The sequence below is a fragment of the Macrotis lagotis genome, chromosome 4 (genome assembly GCF_037893015.1).
Source record: "Macrotis lagotis isolate mMagLag1 chromosome 4, bilby.v1.9.chrom.fasta, whole genome shotgun sequence".
Taxonomy (NCBI): Eukaryota; Metazoa; Chordata; class Mammalia; order Peramelemorphia; family Peramelidae; genus Macrotis; species Macrotis lagotis.
The window spans coordinates 153,298,740-153,311,215 of record NC_133661.1 but is presented as its reverse complement, the minus strand read 5'-3'; the positions used below and the strand labels follow the sequence as shown (position 1 = coordinate 153,311,215).

General features: G+C 38.5%; 1 long non-coding RNA gene across 2 annotated transcripts in view; it reads right to left on the bottom strand.

Moving 5' to 3' along the window:
• Positions 1–12,476, bottom strand: part of LOC141521644 (uncharacterized) — a 32,803-nt gene extending 20,327 nt beyond the window's left edge. Inside the window, exon 1 of one of the 2 annotated variants that reach the window (XR_012478031.1) lies at positions 11,794–12,476. This is a non-coding gene — a long non-coding RNA (uncharacterized LOC141521644). The remainder of the gene's footprint in view (positions 1–11,793) is intronic. The other variant, XR_012478030.1, reaches the window with a different exon arrangement.

The window sequence follows — 12,476 nt, the reverse complement described above, 5'->3', positions numbered from 1 at the left end:
TGCCTTTGGGGATCAGATGACCTGAGTTTAGATCCTAGTTTAGATACTGCTGTGTGATTTTTGATGAGTGACTACCTCTCTCTAAACCTTCAATTCTTCATCTATGAAATGAGGATAATAATTTTCTCACTTCTTTATAGGACTTTATATGGAAAGTACTTTTGTAAACCTCAAAACTTTAGTTTTGAAAACCTCTTATAAGTTTCTTGTAAAAAAGTAAACTCTTGGGGGTGGCTAGGTGGAGCACTGGTCCTGGAGTCAGGAGGACCTGAGTTCAAATTCGACCTCAGACTCTTAGTAATTTGCTTAGCTGTGTGACCTAGCGCAAGTCACTTAACCCCATTACCTTAAATGTATTTTTTTAAAAAATTAAGGATAAGGAAAGTGAAGACCAGAAAAAAAGAATCAACTTTTGCCTTTAAAATTACACAGCAATTCAGGGTTCAGATTAGGACCTAGGGTGCTCAATTTTTAAGCCACAAACTTTTTTTTCTTTCTTAGTTTTTTGCAAGGCAATGGGATTAAATGGCTTGCCCAAGGCCACACAGCTAGGTAATTATTAAGTGTCTGAAGCCAGATTTGAACTCAGGTGCTCCTGACTCCAAGGCCGGTGCTCTATCCACTGCACCACCTAGCCACCCCCAAGTCACAAACTCTTTCAGTTGTTACCATAATCCCTATAGGAGTACTCATTTGGTGAAGGAAAATCCCTGAGTGACTGTTTTTACTTTGGGGGTATTTTGCACATTTGGGGGAACAGAGCAGAGAGGGAAAGGTATCATGCTCCTCCTCAGTTCTCCGCAAGCTCTCTACTCAGGAGGAAACTCCCTCTGAGGATGAGAAGGGGAGAGCCTCCCTTTCTTTGTATTGGGGCCCCTCTCTTGCCTTCATTGGACGCATGGCATTACTCTCCTTCTTGGGCCTCTGGAAGCTCGACTTTGTTGTTTGTGTTCTGACTGGAGCAGAGAAAGAATCAGAAGCAGGTCTAAGGGGGTGGAGCTTAGTAGCCTCAAGGCCACCAAAGCCACTGAAACACCTGCTCCAATCATCAGTGGTTTTTTAATATAACTGATGGTCACATCACTTGTATCAAGGTCACAGATCTAGAGTCCCAAGAAGTTTCTATGAGAGTTGCTCACTCCAAGGATACTATTCTAAGGCTGCAGACCTGTCTTGGCCCACATTCCTCTTCTGAATCATCTTTGCCATCCTGATCCCACCTGTTCCAGAAACCAGAAAAAAGTTACATAAAGGCAGAGGACATGAAAATAGCAAGAAATAGGAAAGAACCTTAAATGAGAGATAGAAGAGAGACAAAGTGATAATAATTATTATAATAAGTGTGGCTTGTAACAGGGTGTCTTTGGGGATCAGCATGATCTGGATTTAAGCCCTGCCTCTGGTGCCATGTTCACCTTGGGTTAATTGTCTTAGAGCCTTGTTGTCAAAGCATTTTATACTAGACTTTCCCTACATGGATGAAATTGCAAGTTTAAACCCTACCAAAAATTATAATAACTAGTATTTACTAGGGTCTCTTAGGCCCCTTGGCAATGGGGATTACCCCCATTTTAAAGTTGAGAAATGATAAATGACTTATATATGCTCATATAGTATGGGTCAGGATTCAAACCATTCACTCCAGAGAGCTGCCTCTGAGTTAAAAGATATTCCCACCATAGTGGGAGTCTACTGGTTCTAGGTTCTAATACAGACTTTGCAATTAATTAACTGTATAACCTTGAATAAGTCACCTCTCCTCTCCTCTCCTCTCCTCTCCTCTCCTCTCCTCTCCTCTCCTCTCCTCTCCTCTTCCTCTCCTTCTTCTTCTTCTTCTTCTCTCTCTCTCTCTCTCTCTCTCTCTCTCTCTCTCTCTCTCTCTCTGTCTCTCTCTATGCCTTTTTTTTGTTTGTTTTTGCAAGATAATGGGGTTAAGTGATTTACCTAAGGCCACACAGCTAGGTAATTATAAAGTGTCTGAGGTCAAATTTGAACTCAAGTCCTCTGGACTCCAAGGCTGGTGTTCTATCCATTGCGCCACCTAGCTGCACCCCCTCTCTCTTTTTAACTTTTATTATGATTTCTTTTTGCAAAGCAACTGGTGTTAAGCGACTTGCCCAGGGTCACACAGCTAGTAAGTGTCCAAGATCAGATTTGAACTCAGGTCTACCCGACTCCAGGGTGGTTCTACCCACTGTGCCACCTCACTGCTCCTCTCTAGGACTCAGTTTACTCACCTGCAAAATGAGGGTGGAAGGGTACTAGATGACCTCCAAGGTCCCTTCTAGCTTTGATTGTGTAAACTCTATGATCTTTGACACAATGGAATGGGTATGGGTGGAAATTCACTGAGAATGCTGACAGTTCTGTTCTCAGAGAGTTGTTGAAGAAGACAGGGTCAGGCAGACATGTAAGGGAACTGGAGAGGAAATTTCAAGACAGGGATGCCTATGATCAGCCCAGAACGTCTAGAGGGAGAAATCCTCAGATACTGCTCTAGGAAAAGAAGATGTACATACATATTAAGTCAAAGAGAGAATAGTTCAAATAGAACTATATGGTTCAAACTACAAATATTTCTGATTAATCAGAGTTTGAGTATTCCAGGAAGTTTTCATGTAGATGATCTGTGAAGTCTCCAGCAGTGAGATTTTTTTGTCGTTCCAAGGGCTGTGTTGAAGTTGTTCTTGCTGCCATCATGTGGAGGCATCGGAGACTGCGAATTTCAATAGATTTCAGAGAATTCTGAAATGTTCTCACCAGAAGGGATTTTTAGAAGTTAACTTTTCCAGAGCTTCCTCTTTTTATAGAAAAGGAAAGTGATGGCCACAGAAGAACAGCAAATAGTTCAAGGACATATAACTAGTGAGAATCAGAACTGTAATCATAGAATCTCCTCCCTGTGTAGGTTCTCCCTAGAGTAGATGTGCGATCAGTTTGCACATTTATGATTATATTTCAAACACACATCCTCTTTCTTTTCTAATTAACTTTTTTTTCAAATAAAAGCATTTATTTTCTCTTTTCCCCATCCCTCTCCCTTGGCAAAAGAAAAAAAAGAAATCCCTTGTAACAAATATGTACAGGAAAGCAAATCAATTTTCCTTATTGTACATTTTCAAAAATGTCTTATTCTGCACCCTGAATCTATCACTTCTCTGTCATGTTTCACCATCAGTCTTCTGGAATCATTATAGGGCATTGAACTGATCATAATTCTTAGTTCAGTGAAAGGGATGGTTTCAGAGAAATTTGGGGGGGATCTGTTTAAACTGACGCAGAGTAGGGTGAGCAGAACCAGTAGAACAATTTAACCATAAAATACCCACTATGAAAAAAACAATTTTGAAAGTCTTTTGAACACCTCTTTTGTTTCTAAGTTTTATGGTGCTTCCACTAGTAGATCATCCTAGCTTTCTTGGTCTATATAGTAATATACTTAAACCTGTCTAGGTGCTGAGAGTTATACAAAAGACTATAAAATATGTTTTAAAATTTTACTATTTAACTGGGGAAAGAAGGTATATATACATATGAAATCAAAGAGAATAGTTCAAATAAAACTTTATGGTCCAAACTACAAATATTTCTGAGAAAGGCGATTAATCCAAGTTTGAGTATTCAGGGAAATTTTCATGGAAGAGATGATCTGTGAAGCCTACATACTTTGTTTTGTGTTTTTCCTTTCTCCTCAATTATCCAAATCCATTAAGTCCTCAAGTACTTGGCCCTCATTTCCCCTGGGAGTCCTTCCCAGACCACTCCAACCTGATCTCTTTCTCTCTTTTCTTGCTTCTTTACTCAAAAACCAGTTAGTGGGCATTTATTTATGATTGTTAAGCTCTAGGCATTACTCTAGATGCTGGGGATAAAAACAAAGGGGAAAAAAAAAACACAGTCCCTGTTCTCAAGGACTCACATTCCAATGGGGTTGTTGCTGTTCAGTCATTTTCAATTGTATACAACTCTTTCTGACCCTTTGGGGGTTTTCTTGGCAAAAAAAGTGGTTTACTGTTTCCTTCTCCAGTTCATTTTACAGATGAAGAAACTGAGGCAGAGTTAAATGACTTACCTAGGATCATACAACTATTAAGTGCCTAAGGCTGGATTTGAACTCAGGTCTTTCTGACTTCAGGCCCAGGATTCTATCCATTGTACCACCTAACTGCCCCCTCTGATGGAGTAATAATGTACCAATAGAGAATCATTGAAAAGACCCAGGTTGGGGAGTTTTGTACAGCAAGAAGATAGTGTTGCTTAATTATAAAATATGTAGAAGCTAGTAAAATATAAGAAGACTGGAAAGATAGGAAGGGTCAAGTTGTGAAAGACTTTAGAAGCCACACAAAGGAGTTTATATTTAATCCCCGAGGCAACAGGAAGTAACTGACATTTATTTGAAGGAGGGTTTGCATGTGACATGGTCAGATCTGTGTTTGAGGAAGATGACTTTGTCAACTAAAGGACTAGTGTCGTGTGGTACCTATTGTACTAGCTATACCTGTCTTGTATATTGGTCACAGACTTCCTGTTGTTTTCAACCTAGCTATTTGATTATTATGTAAGAGAGGGAATGGCCTAAAGAGGAGAGAACTGATCCTGAAGTGAGGAAAACTCATCTCAGATACCTAAAGACTGTGTGACCCAAGCAAGTCACTGAATCTCTGTGCTTCCAGTTTCAGAGAAAGCATAGATTCTCATTGGTGGGGAAGGTTCTCTACCAGAAATTCCCTATCCTGATGAATTTAAGAGGTCTGGTTTAAAAAAAAAGTTTGGGTTTCTTTGTTATTTAACTTTTTATATGTTTTTGTATATTCTCTCCCACATAAGCTTCTCTTTTACATCTTATAGCTAAGCCTTGAAGGAAGCCAGGTTTAATAAATACTAGATAATCAGAGTTTGGAGTTTCCTTAGAAACAGAACTATAACTAGCATTGGTCAAAAAGGACATTGCTTATGGCATCACTATGGCAGAACCTGGCCTCAGTTCTATTCCTGAAGCAGCCACCATCCCTAAGCCTTGTGGTCCTCTATGTAGCTTAGGTCCTTGCACATAATAGATGCTATATAAATGTTTATTGAGTGATTCTGGTGGCCCTTGTCACCTATACACCTCAAACTACACACAAACAAAATTTAAAGCTAGCTTTACTAACTGTGTGACACTGGTCTGTCTTCCTCTGTTTCTTCATCAGCAAAATAAGGATTATAATAACACCAACTCCCAGTGTTATGAAGATTAAAATGAGATAATGGTTGTAAAGAACTTTGCAAAGTTTAAAGCATTATATAAAAGCTAGCTTTTAGTATTATTATATGGCATAGTCACCTATCTTAAGGGTTCATTACTATGACTTCTCTTTCTCTCCAACCCCACAGAAGTTAGGGTTCTAAGCTGCTTAACCTTTTTGTGTCATGAACCTCTTTGGGAATCTGTTGAAATTCATGGATTTCTTTTCAGATTGATGTTTTTAAAAGTATAAAATAAAGTACATAGGATTACAAAAGAATAACTGAAAAATAATTATCAAAATAAAAAAATCAAAATAAAGCAAATTAATGGACCCCAGATTAAGAACTTCTGTGGTAGGGGAAGGTGGAACAAAAAAAAATCATCTTATTTGATTGTATTTGTTTAACTTATATTACTTGCTATCCTAAGGTAGAGGGAGAGAAAAGTGAGAGGAAGAAAACTTCATAAAAACAAATGTTGAAGGGGCAGCTAGGTGGTGCAGTGAGGGGTGGCTAGGTGGTGCAGTGAATAGAGCACCAGCCTTGGAGTCAGGAGTACCTGGGTTCAAATCTGACCTCAGACACTTAATAATTACCTAGCCGTGTGACCTTGGGCAAGCCACTTAACCCCATTTGCCTTGTAAACAAACAAAAAAAACCCAAATGTTGAAATTATCTTTATAATTGAAAAAATAAAGCTTTAAAAATATTTGTAAAATTATGTTATTATACCATTAAATACACAAAAAAGCATTTAATGAAACATAATTCTCATGTCTCTTTTTAAAATGAAAAAAGCAAAGGCAAAAATAGATATTTGTTGAATATGATAAATAAGAGCTACCTAAAATAGAACCTGATATCCAGAGAGGTCTATGGGCAGATTTCAGCCCTGTGAACTGGGGTGAAAAAAAAAATTACATCTGTATTCTCATAAACTTTTTGTTTCTGTTGCAATTCCATATATTTAATTTTATGCACTAAAATATGATTCTGAGCATAACTTCTGCATATTAACAAAAGAATCTTATAATACAAAAAAAGATTGAGAACCCTTTCTCTAAAAAGAAAAATTAAGTATTATCTGTAATGGAGAAATGCTAGAGGCCTTTCCAGTAAGTTCTGGGACAAAGCAAGGATGTCCATTATCGTCACTATTCACACCCCCCCCCCCCCACTTCCCAGCATGATATCAGTTTTAGACTGTTCTCTGCACTGCCCCCAGCTGTAATAACCGCCTCTATTTTTTTCTTTAGTTATAGCTCTTAATTGTATATCATCACGGGTAGAAAGTTAGATTAAGACTCTGGAAAAACTGGATTCAAGTTCTGTTTCTGAAACATTAACTGGCTATGTGACCCTGGGAAAAATCACTTACCTTCTCAGTACTCTAAAACAGAAGAATCAAACTGAGGCTCAACCAGATCCAGATTAAAAATGTAATTGGGACGGGGTGGCTAGGTGGTGCAGTGGATAAAGCACCAGTCCTGGAGTCAGGAGTACCTGGGTTCAAATTCGGGCTCAGACACTTAATAATTACCTAGCTGTGTGGCCTTGGGCAAGCCACTTAACCCCATTTGCCTTGCAAAATCCTAAAAAAAAAATGTAGTTGGGAAATGTTTAACAAAAATATAATACAACATAAAGATTGTTCATTTGTAGCTTTCTAAGTCAATATGCCACTACTGCTCTAATCAGTTCTCTAAGATCTGCATTGGTTAGAAGGAGCTTCCTCATATGGGAGTCCTTCATTAATAAGATCATAACTCCTATTCCTATCCCAATAATTTGACTTAGAGGTCATCTAGTGTAACTAAGGTGCCATGGGAGAAAGTCATCTTAGAACCATGAGACTTTTTTTTCTTTCACTAACCACTTGAGATCTTGGAGAAAAATGCAATGTCAGTGGTCAGAAAATGGGTCCTGGGCACATTTCTTCTATTTACTAGCTGTATGAGTTTGGGGAAGTCATCTTGCCTATTTCTGTTGATTAAATAAATATGTGACCTAGTCCCAATTTTCTCCATTAAAGCACAAACCTTTAAAAAAAAAAACAAGGCATACATCCTATTCCAATTTATTCCCTGAAAGAGCCTGGAATGTCCCTTGTCGGACTTGGTAGCCTTTGAAGTGACCGGACGAGACTATTGATTTATTTCCATCTAACCTCTCTCTTTGAATCCAGGGAAGTCAAGGTTAATTATATAATAAAAGAGACTGTGGCCAGCTGCCCCCCTCTCCACCCCCACAGGAATAGAGAGCCCCCGATCTTTCTGAGCTGCTCAATGGCTGATCTTAGCTCTGTTTTTCTACTCTACCCTCATTTCCTTCATCAGTGCTCATTAAGAAGAAAAAGAAAAAGAAGGGGGGAACCCCCTCATTTCCTCTGACAGAGATAAATTTTAATTTACTGGGAATCCAGGAAGGGGATTTAAACCACATTTTTATTCGAAAGGCAGCTGTTGGAATTTGATTCTATAGATCTGACTTCCCAAGCTAGCAGGGGGATGGGGAGGAAAACTGATCAGGGTGGGGAAAACTGCAGGACTGCATCTCCCACTAATAGGTTCTTAATTTTATAAGGAACCACACACAGAGACCTGATCCACACTGTAATGTGGCCAGAGTCCCTTTCAGCTCTTAAGGAATTCCAAGCCAAACTCTCCTTAGGCATAAATATTTAGGTGATATTTTCCTGGAAAAATCAATAGCTGTATGAATCTTATTTCTTCTTTTCAATGGGGGGTTCTTAGGAACAGAGGAGGAGCTGGCTAGCCTTGAGCAACTCTCCAACTAGAGACTGAAACATTCATAGGATTTTAGAGTTGAAAGTTCAGAATCCCTCATTTTATAAATAAGAAAGTTGAAGAAAAGTTTTTGCTCAAAATCATAGAGGAGATAAGCATCAAGATTCAAACCCAGGTTTCCATCCTAGGATCAGACTTCTTTCCAATGTATTGCTGTCTCCCATCTGGGGCCACTAACAAGGACAGAAGGAGCCCTGAATATGCGGGATGTTATTCTCTTTGAAAGGACTCAGCTGGGGTAAGCCAGCTTGAGGCTTCAATGTCTTTCTGAAAGCAGCTGATTCCAGATCCAAATCATCCCTTAGGAATATATACTCCTATTTGTGTTTAGCCCAGAGATGTTGAGTAGCATTTTCTGTGGTCTCTGACCTGGATAGACTGCCCAAAGTGAAGACAGCAGGTATTTATTGAACATCTTGTTTCTGATGACTATCCTCCAGCTTCTCAGGTTCATATTTTCAACATCCTGGACTCCTCACCCTCCCATTCCATACAATCAGTTGCCACATCTTGTTGCCTTTACCTCACTAACGTCTTTCACATTTTATACAGCTTTTATACAGCTATCACCTTGGTTCAAGTCCTCATCACCTCTCACCCAGAATATTGCAAGTCTCCTAATTGGTCTACCAATCTGTCTTTTCCGACTTCAGGTCATCCTATATACTGTTGCCAAAGTGATTTTTGTTCACCACATATTTGACCATATTTAACTCTCCTACTTCATCACCTCTTGCTTCTAGAATCAAGTATAAACTGTTAAGCTTTTAAAACACTTCATAACCTGACCCCAACCAGCTTCACAGAACATTATTACCCTTCTCACACTCTGCCTTCCAGTCAAACTGACCTGCCCTTTGTCCCTCACACAGGAGACTCCATCTCTGGGTTTGGGAGTAACTTGGAATGCACTCCCTCCTTGTTTGTGTTTGATTGTTTTGTTTTTATTTATTTTAAACAAATACAAAAAAAGAAAAAAAGTGTTGCCATGTACACAGCAGAACAAAGAGAGGATTCAATATAAAGCAATAAATTTCCATTTCAAGAAAATCAATATAATAAATACTACTCATTGTTTTCAAAGCTGCTCCAGCTTTTCTTTGCTTCCTTGTAGCATTTATTTTGTTATCTGCTGTGTACTTTTCACTTTTTTCCCACCCCACCAAGAAGGCTACAATTAAATGCAAATATATCTATATATATCTATATATATACAAATAGATATCTATATTGAAAAATACACATATATACATATCTATAAACATACACATTTATACACATATATACTCCTACAGCCTATATATAAGACTGTACTATGTTTATTTCTACTTGTCATCTGTTTCTGTAAAGGTATTCAGGTATTCAGTCATGTTTCAGTTCTGTCTCATTCTTTGTGACCCCATTTGGAGTTTTCTTGGCAAAGAGACTGGAGTGATTGCCATTTCCTTCTCCAGTTCATTTTACAGATGAGGAAACTGAGACAGTGTAAAGTGACTTGCCCAGGGTCACACAGCTAGAAAGTGTCTGAGTGAGTCTTCCTGACTTCAGACCTGGTATTATATACACTGCATCAACTAGCTGTCCACTTTATCTCTTCCTTATAGAGTCCCTCTCTTCCTTGAAGATATAGTTGTGGTATCATCTTCTGCATGAAAGCCTTTTCTGGTTCCCAAACTACTAGATTCTTTCCCTCCAAACCACCTTCTATTTAACTACTTTGTAAACATTTCCAAATTCTGGAAAGTTCTTTGGGTACTTGAAGAGACTCAGGCATTATTCTTTTGAATGTTTTCCCTAGTTACTTTGCTCTAAAGAATCTTAACATAGTCTGTATGGCAGAATTTTTTAAAAATTAGCTTATTTTCAACATTCCTTTTTAATAAGATTTTGAGTTCTAAATTTTTTCTCTCTCCAAGACAGTAAACAATCTGACATAGGTTTTACATGTACAATATATTAAACATTTCTACCTTAGTTATATAGTGAAAAAAGAATAAGAACAAAAGGGGAAAGCCACAAGAAAGAAAAAAAACAAAAAATGAAAATAGTAAGCTTTGATCTGCATTCAGACTTCAAAGTTCTTTCTCTGTATATAGATAGCATTTCTATCATGAGTCCTTTGGAATTGTTTTGGATCAGTGTAATACTGAGAAGAGCTAAATCTATCATAGCTGATCATTGCACCATGCTGCTGTTCCATGAACAATGTTCTCCTGGTTCTGCGTACTTCACTCAGCATCATTTCATATAAGTCTTTCCAGGTTTTTCTGAAATCCACTTGCTCATCATTTCTTATAGCATAAAAGCATTCCATTACATTCATATACTAAAACTTATTCTGTCATTCCCCAGCTGATAGGCATCCTTTTAATTTCCAATTCTTTGTGTTAAAATTCTAAATGGTTTTCTGAATCCTGTGTAGTCAATTCAGCAGAGTTTTTTGGGCAACCTGAAAATTACAGTCTTTCATATGGGCCTCTGTAGGTGTGGAAATTAAATACAATATTGAGAGGAATGGCAGTAGTAGTTGGGATGATCAGAAAAGGGTTCATACAAGAACTGGTGCTTGAGTTGTGTCTTTTTTTTTAGTTTTTTTTGAAAGGCAATGGGGTTAAGTGACTTGCCCAAGGCCACACAGCTAGGTAATTATGTCTAAGGCCGGATTTGAACTCAGGTACTCCTGACTCCAGGGCCAGTGCTCTATCCACTAAGCCACCTAGCTGCCCATGAGTTGTATCTTAAAGAGAGTAGGCTCACAATCTGATGATCTAAAAAAAAAAATCTTTTAAATAGCTCACATCTAGTTCCCCCCAAAAAAGAATAATTATCACAGTTGGACCCCACAACAATCTTGTGGGGTAGGTTCTAATATTAGGGTAGTTAGGAAGCACAATGGGTAGAATGTTGGGCCTGGAGTCAAGAAGATTCATTTTCCCAATTTCACATCTGACCTCAAATCTCTCCAGGCTTCCCTGAAATCCCGTCCCTCCTGGTTTCTAATAGAACAATAGTGTTCCATGACATACATATATCACAGTTTGCTAAGCCATTCCCCAATTGAAGGAAATTTACTTGATTTCAAATTCTTTGCCACCACAAACAGGGCTGCTATTGATATTTTTGTATAGGTGATGTTTTTACCCTTTTTCATCATCTCTTCAGGGTATAGACCCAGTAGTGGTATTGCTGGATCAAAGGGTATGCACATTTTTGTTGCCCTTTGGGTGTAGTTCCAAATTTCTCTCCAGAAAGGTTGGATGAGTTCACAGCTCCATCAGATACTTACTAGCTGTGGGACCCTGGGTAAGTCACCTAACCCTGTTTGCCTTATAGTTTCCTCATCTATAAAATGAACTAGAGAAAGAAATGGCATACCACACCAGTATCTTTGCCAAGAAAATCCCAAATGGGAGCACAGAGAGTTGAACATGACTGAAGTAACTGAATAATGAAAATCTACTTATCTGTCTATCAATTTCTATCAAAGGCTGAGTCAAATGATCTCTTAGGCTACTTCCTGGTCTGAAGTTCCATGAATTAAGTCTGGCTGTCTGTATATCTATCCATCTTTTTTAATTCTATCTTACACATAGACAGATATAAGAGCTTCCCACCCCCATTGCCCTTTTGTGGTGTCCTTCTAACATCCTTCATCAGATGCTGGAGAGAGAATGATTAAGATTAATGAAATATTAACAAATGAAAACCAACCAATTTAGATAGCAAATGATTTGCAAAGAGAGTATATACATACACATAAGCAGCAACTGATTAATGACTAGAGCAGTTAAAATGTTGTCTCTCTTCACTAGGTCTTTTCTGCTGAGCTGCCTGCTCATAAAGCATCATTTCTCTTTGGAGCTCCTCTGGGTCCTGCTCCCTTTTTTCTGACAGCCCCCTCAGAAAGGCTCTTGGATCAAGGATGGATTTCTAACCCTGGCAATACTGTGGGTCAAGCTTTCTTTCAAGCTGAACAACTCATGATTGTAGGTTTGTGAGTTTTTGATTCCTGTGTTTACATCTCGGCATGACCTCAGAGCTCTTGGCTTGCTGTCATCCTTTATGACCACATTAAGGATTGGTCTAGGTTGGCCAAGTCAGATAAACACTATGACCAACTAAATGGGAACCATTCATCATAGCCTTTTAAACTGGTTCCATCACATCCTTGTCTTTATTTCTAGGAAGTGGTAGTTTAAAGCAATTAGTTTTTGGTATAGAAGGAACCTTAGGGATCATCTAAAACTTCTTGTTTTTCAGCTGAAGAAACCAAGTCCCAGAAACAGAAAATGACTTTCCCAATGTCACATAGCTAGTTAGTAACAGACTCACTCAAAGTCATATTTAAGGGGAAGCAATTTGGTTAGGTAGAACAGTGGACAGAATAGCAAGCCTAGCGTCAGGAAGACTCATGTTTGTGAGAGTCTCAGATGCTTA